Source organism: Lepisosteus oculatus, unplaced genomic scaffold (genome assembly GCF_040954835.1).
Source record: "Lepisosteus oculatus isolate fLepOcu1 unplaced genomic scaffold, fLepOcu1.hap2 HAP2_SCAFFOLD_74, whole genome shotgun sequence".
NCBI classification, from domain to species: domain Eukaryota; kingdom Metazoa; phylum Chordata; class Actinopteri; order Semionotiformes; family Lepisosteidae; genus Lepisosteus; species Lepisosteus oculatus.
In genome coordinates this window covers 53235-59806 of record NW_027168298.1, presented here as the reverse complement: position 1 = coordinate 59806, position 6572 = coordinate 53235, and the positions used below count along the sequence as shown (strand labels likewise).

At 44.2% G+C, this 6572-nt stretch overlaps 2 non-coding genes across 2 annotated transcripts; both read right to left on the bottom strand.

The window, feature by feature from the left end:
* Window positions 1-73, bottom strand: trnar-ucg (transfer RNA arginine (anticodon UCG)). Its single transcript has one exon. It is a non-coding gene; the product is annotated as a tRNA-Arg (tRNA).
* Window positions 74-5142: 5069 nt separating this feature from the next.
* trnar-ccu (transfer RNA arginine (anticodon CCU)) lies at window positions 5143-5215 on the bottom strand. The gene has a single exon. It is a non-coding gene; the product is annotated as a tRNA-Arg (tRNA).
* Window positions 5216-6572: the final 1357 nt, after the last annotated feature.

Sequence of the window (6572 nt, the reverse complement as noted above, 5' to 3'; positions counted from 1 at the left end):
CGAACCAGGCAGGACTCGAACCTACAATCTTCTGATCCGAAGTCAGACGCGTAATCCATTACGCCACTGGCCCATAGAACATGCGCTTGCACTCCACCACAGAGAGCTCTACACTGCTACCAGTAGTACACTTCCCCATCTAAATTTTCACAGCAAGAAACTTGTGTTTCCTACTATTTTTATCAGGTTTAAAATATCATCTCCTTAAAACAGAAAAAGTGTTGGTGTGTCATGCTGAAATTCTGATTGATTTTGAATTCAAAGAAAAAAGGTTTTCTTCCAAAACACCGTGAACTTGTCACATCTTGCAGACAATAGGTGTATTCCATGTTGAAAAGAGAAGAAAGAAAACCATGGAGCCTTTTACAGGTGTGAGGCTTCTTCAGGTGTGAGAAGACCTCACGGCCGAAACGCTGTGTTTCCGTTCTTCTCTTTTCAGCATGCAATAAACCTATTACTTGTTCCTTTGCAGCCGAGGCATGCTGACGTAGCTACCCAGCTGAACATCTTGCAGACTCTACAGTACTTCTCTCCTGTAGAAGTAAAGCAGGGCTTGCTGGGTGAGCTTTTGCTCCGGTAAATTAGGTCACGTGTCATGTTAAATCACTTCTTCTAAACACAACATTTGCTGGTGCTAGCTTTCCCCATGAAAAGAGACATTTCCCTTACAGTACATGACATATCGTTTTTATTCTATCAATAAGTATAGAAATAAAACAAAAGAAAAAATGTTGTCGCCAAAGAATGCACAGCTCTGTCGCCTTGGGGAGGTGTCAAGGGCATTGAGCTCCTTGGACATGAGAAGTGCCAGATAAATGCCATTTCTCATCATTTCTCTTGGCGTCAGTTCTGCTATTAAATGGGACGGAGGCAACGGGCTCAGAGAGCAGGTTAAGTGCACACCGAACGCAGATGTGTCCAAGTGTCTGTAAAAGCGCGGTGCTCTGCTGGCGCTGTTCCCTAGTGGCTTAAAGTGCCTGCCTAGTAAGCAGGCGATCCTGGGTCTGAATACCAGCGGTGCCTCTCTCCGTGTCTTGTTGTGCCGCATGTCTCATTTCAGACAAACATGTACAGCTTGGTTCAGTTTAATGCAAGAATTCATTTCCTTTCTGGAATAACTTGTTTTTGAAGAAATCCATACAGCTTGTGAAAGATGAAATCCATTTCTTGGTTGTCAGTGGAAAAAGATTGCCGGCTGCAAGAAGCGCAAGTGATTGTTTTCTTTGACCATAAACCTGCAAATGTAGGGCGCACAAAAGACTGTCAGACTCTGTGGTGCTGAAAAGTTGGTGGTTCAAGCCCCTCCAGTATGCGTGTCTCAGTTTTTCCAATGTAAACATCATCACCATTGCTAAAGAAGATGGCGCAGAAGGCTCCACAGCCGAAACGTTGTGCTTCTTTTCTTCTCTTTTCAGCATGGAGTAAACCTTTGCTTTATCCTTTGCAGCCTAAGCATGCTGACGCAGCTACCTTTCTCTTAACACGCCTCAATCATTATTCACCAAAACGATCAGCAGAATAAGTTGCCTTTGTGGTGATGTCACTCCTCTGCTTCACAAATGTCCTTAGTGACGGGCCATTTCTTTCTGCCATTTTTCCGGAGCGGTTATTGATTGCTCCATCATTTCCCTCTTACTTTCCATCACTAGATTGAAAAAAAAAAACAGAAACAGGCTGACAGGACGACAATCAAATTGCAAAAACTCATCAAAGCACTCGATAGAGTATTTGAATCCACAAGTAGCTACGAGCAACTTTGTCCTGGCTTGCATGAAAGTCGGAAAATGTCAAAAAGAAAAAGATGGTGGCTTTTTCATATCTGTTCTTTTATTTTTAGTTCGTTGGCTCTTCTGTCCATTGTCCTCCTGCCTGGCTCTTGACCTGTGACTGTCTGAACGCACACATTAGACTTTCAGGCGGGGGATTTGTCCTGAGCCTCTGTGAAAGACCCACCCACCCCCATAAATAACTGCTCTAGAAACACATGAATGCAAAACTAAACCACAGCTTAAAGAGGAGCTTGTCATGACCGCCAGGCAGTTAAGACCAACTCTTAAGCAATCTAAACAGCACCAGCAGCGGGTGATTATTAACAAACGCCGCCGCATGAGTTAACCCACCTGCACACACTCCACCGTGCGGTACGCAGTGCTATTTTTACCATCTTTACCTGCTTCCCACTGGTATTGAGTCTACTCCTTGAGAGCTCTACCTGGCGTTTCTGCCTTTTCGACTTTGGACCTCGCCTCTCACCTCGGACTGTTTGCCACCAGTGTTCTCCCTGGATTACGACTTACCTTACGCCTCTTGACCACGAAACAAAGCAAAGCAGAGCAAAACAAAATGAACAGACGAAAACCCTCACGTCCCGCACTTGAATATAACGCCGTTACGTGCCCAAGCGGTATTGTACGTCATCCTAGCACTGCACCCCGGGGCGTACGGTATATGGGAACTAGCACACACCACAAATCGTCTCGAATCACTCCCTACAGCTGTAAGGCGCCTTGAAGCATGCACCCCCAACATTCTTCTTTGCGCATCTGTGAAAGGTAAACTCTTGAGCAAACTCTGAACCAGCTCTAAGGAAACTAATCCGATTAGACGTTACTTTGACTCATCTTTTAAGGGACCCTTGTTAATTGGAGAAATCAATGATTTCGAATGAATTCTGTATGCGTTAAAAGACAGCTATACACAGAAAACATGCAGGACACTTCTCATGATGTTTCCCAAGCCGAAACACAGTGCGTTTTTCCAAGCCATCTGACAAAGCCCGCCCACTGAAAACTGCAGCAAATCGTGTAAAGACGTTCAACTTTGTAACTACTGCACGCACAGGAAGCAGAATAAATTCCTCTTTTCAAACTGTCAAAGGTTTGCTTTGAGAACACTGCAGGACATCGCACAATCTCTTTTGAACGGGGACAAACGATTTCTTATGGGGCACAGTAAGTACAGACGTTTAAAAAGCTCCACTCATGCCAACGATGCAGCATGAAGAAGCGCAACCTAACGTTTGCATTCCTAGCAAATTCCTTTTATTTTTTGATAAATAAAGACAGTCTTGTTTAACAAACAACACACACAACATTTTACATTGTCAATTCAATTCAAATCAATGTATTTCTATATAGCGCCTTTCACAACAAGGTTGTCCCAAGGCACTTAACAATGCAAGTTGTTAAGAGCCTTGTGTCTAATATGCCGCCTAGGTTACGTGCTGTCTCTTTGAGGCAAATGTTTAAATCCTCTGAGTTAAGTGCTGAAGTTATAGTAGTCCTATCAGTATTGTTGCCTCCGATCAACAGATCCTCATTTTTCTCAGAGTTGAGTAACAAAAAGTTTTCACACATCCAAGTATTTCCTTCCTTAATGCATTTAACTAAACTGATAATAGAAGAGTTGTCGTTTGGTGTAAACAAAATGTTTATTTGAGTGTCATCAGCATATGAATGAAAGTTCATATTATTTTTTCATATTATCCTACCTAGCAGCAGCATGTAGAGAGAGAGAGCAATATTGGTCCCAGCACTGATCTTCTGGTACCCCAAATTGAACTGGTGACATTGATGAAGCAGTACAATTATTAGATATTTGAACATAATGAAAACGATGAGTTAAATGTGAAGTAAACCACTGAAGGACGGTTCCAGATAAGCCAACCTCAAACTCAAGCCTGTGTAACAAAACAGAGAGGTCAACCGTGTCAAAGGCAGCTCTAAGATCTAGAAGCACAAGCACTGTTGCATTCCCCGCATCAGTAGCTAAGAGAATATCATTTACGACTCTTGTTAATGCAGTTTCAGAAACCAGACTGAAATTTCTCAAGTATATTTTTTGAATCCAGATACGATTGACGTTGGGCAACAACTATTCTCCCAAGACTTTTAGATTGAAATGGGACCTTTGAGACAGGCCTGTAGTTGTTAAGAACTTGTGGATCCAAATTTGACTTCTTAAGGAGCGGTCTAACAACCGCTACCTTAAATTGATCAGGTACAACGCCTGACGCAAGCGATGCATTCATCATACTAATTATAGGTCCTGCCAGTCCTTCGAGGGAATCTTTGACTAGCTGAGTGGGGATGGGATCTAGCGAACAGGTGGTTGACTTTGTCTTACGTCTGTGTTCATGAGTCCACCATAAGAAAAAATCTGAACAGGAGTGGTGATCATGCGAGGTCACGATGGAGGAAACCACTGCTCTCCCCCCAAAAAAAACACCACTGCCCCTCTCAAGTTTGCTAAAGACCACATGGATGTTCCACAGCAACTCCTGGAACAATGTTCTGTGGACAGACGTGACAAAAGTTGAACTTGTCGGTAAATGTGCACAGCGTTATGTTTGGAGATAACAAAACACTGCATACCAACTCCAAAACCTCATCCCACCTGGGAAGCATGGCGGAGGCTGTACGGCTTGCAATCATCGAGGGACCGATGAATTCCAAGATGTATCAGGAAAATCTACAGCAGAATGTCAGGGTGTCTGCCTGTGATCTAAAACTCGAAAGACGCTGGGTCATGCAGCATGACAAAAACAAAGGAGTACATCAACAACAGAGTGGCTGAAACAAAAGAAATTCCGTATTTTGGGATGGCCAAGTAAGAGTCCTGACCCCAATCCCATTGAAGTGCCGTGGCGTGATCTGAAGCAGGCCGTTCAGTGCAAGACATCCCAAAAATATACATGAACTGAAACAGTTTTTCATAGAGGAATAGGCCAAAATACCTCCTAACCGCTGCTCAGGTCTGACCAGACGCTACAGAAAGTGGGGGTTGAGGTTTTTGTCATAAAGGAGGTTCCACTAGCTCCTTAATATAAGGGTTCACGTACTTTTTCCATCAATGACCTTGATTGTTTAAACCATTTGGTCAATAAAGAAACAGCAATGTCAAATGTTGGGCGTGTGTTATTTGTTAAATCAGACTCTCTTTATTAATTATTATGACTTAGATAAAGATAAGATCACATGTTAGGAGCCATTCATGCAGAAATCCACATCATTCCGAAGGGCTGTTTACAAAAGTTTTTCTCCCAACTGTATGTGAGAGAAAAGCAGAGACGCTCACTGAGTAAGGTGGGGTTGCAGCTTTGCAAATCACAAGGACATTTGTACGCTCAAAATGGGACAGGAGCACCCCAGATGGGACTCAAACCCACAATCCCTGGCTTAGGAGGCCAGTGCCTTATCCATTAGGCCACTGGGGCACACTGGGTTGGGTCGATCATGCTGATGAAGAGCCAGTTTTTTTTTTCCTTTGCTTTTACAAAGGGATCCCCAAAATTAGGAAAGTTAGGCAGCAGAAGGTTTACTGTGACCTGAGAAGGACCGGCATCCAATCACGGTGGTACACACAGACACGCTCTCACCCATCTGAGCTACACGGCTACCAAGATGATCTCAGGTGCGCCGAGCTGGTACGGAACATATTGAACTGATCGACGGCGAATTGTCTCTCAGACAGGCTTTTCACCTCTGAGCTCCCTGACTGACAGTAATCAGCTAGGTAGTGAAACAGTCAGCTGCTTCTAAGCCTTAAACAGCTGCATCTCGGCGCTTCCACAGACAGATGATTTGAAAGCCAAACATCGCCCATTGGGAACACCTTACTATCACTAGTTTAAGAGACTCTTAAGGTCTTGCAGAGGTGCCTGTCTAATAGCATGCGCTTTGCAAGCTATAGGTGTTTAGGCTGAGGCAGAATGCCTGTTAACAAAATGTTTTTCTAAAGGGGCCTCGCACTCTTTTCCAAGCAATGGTCACCATCCCCACCGAGTGTCACAATGTAGTCATGTCCTAGGACATCACCTGTTAGTCTCCATTTGTCTGCCACCAACACTTTAGGTTACAGGGTCACAACCGCACCCCAAAGACCAGAGGAGCCGTTGGCGTTCTGGCGGCGCAGATTGGGCTGAAGGTGGGGCGCTTGAATCTCGCTGTTGGAGGCCGTCTGAAACTGACCCAAGCCTTTCCCTTGAATTAAATGTAAATAAGAAATGAACCCCAGATGCACATGGAATCAATCACGTGTTTCCTTTGAGCCGTTTCAGAGACTGCTCCAGAGTTTACCTTGCACAGATGCGCAAAGATTAATGATGTGGGCGCACGCTTCCAGGCGTCTTACAACTGTAGGGACTGTTTAGAGACAATTCGTAGCTTGTGCTCATTTCCCTCTATTCCCCGTGTTGCAGTGGTAGGATGACGTAAATTCCTGTTGCGACACGTAACAGCATTTAATCAAGTGCAGGAGCTGAGGGCTTTAGTTTTGTTTCGTTTTCCATGGCGTTCGTAAGCGCGCAAATCAAAGGCAATTCCTGCGTCTAACACGAATGTAAATGCTTTTGAAAGTGCAGTGTGGTGCAGCTTGTAAAATCCTTTTCCACATTTGTGGTTTGTTGATGTTTTTTCTGTCTGCCAAAGTTGCATTTTGACATCCGGACTGGGGGACTTTATCATTTGAACGTGAAGCCAGCCTTAAACCCTCTGAGGCGTGTCTGTCTGCCGGCACGAATCTTGTGAAAGGTTTTTTTTTTAACAGAGAGCGACTTTAAAAAGGTTTCCGCA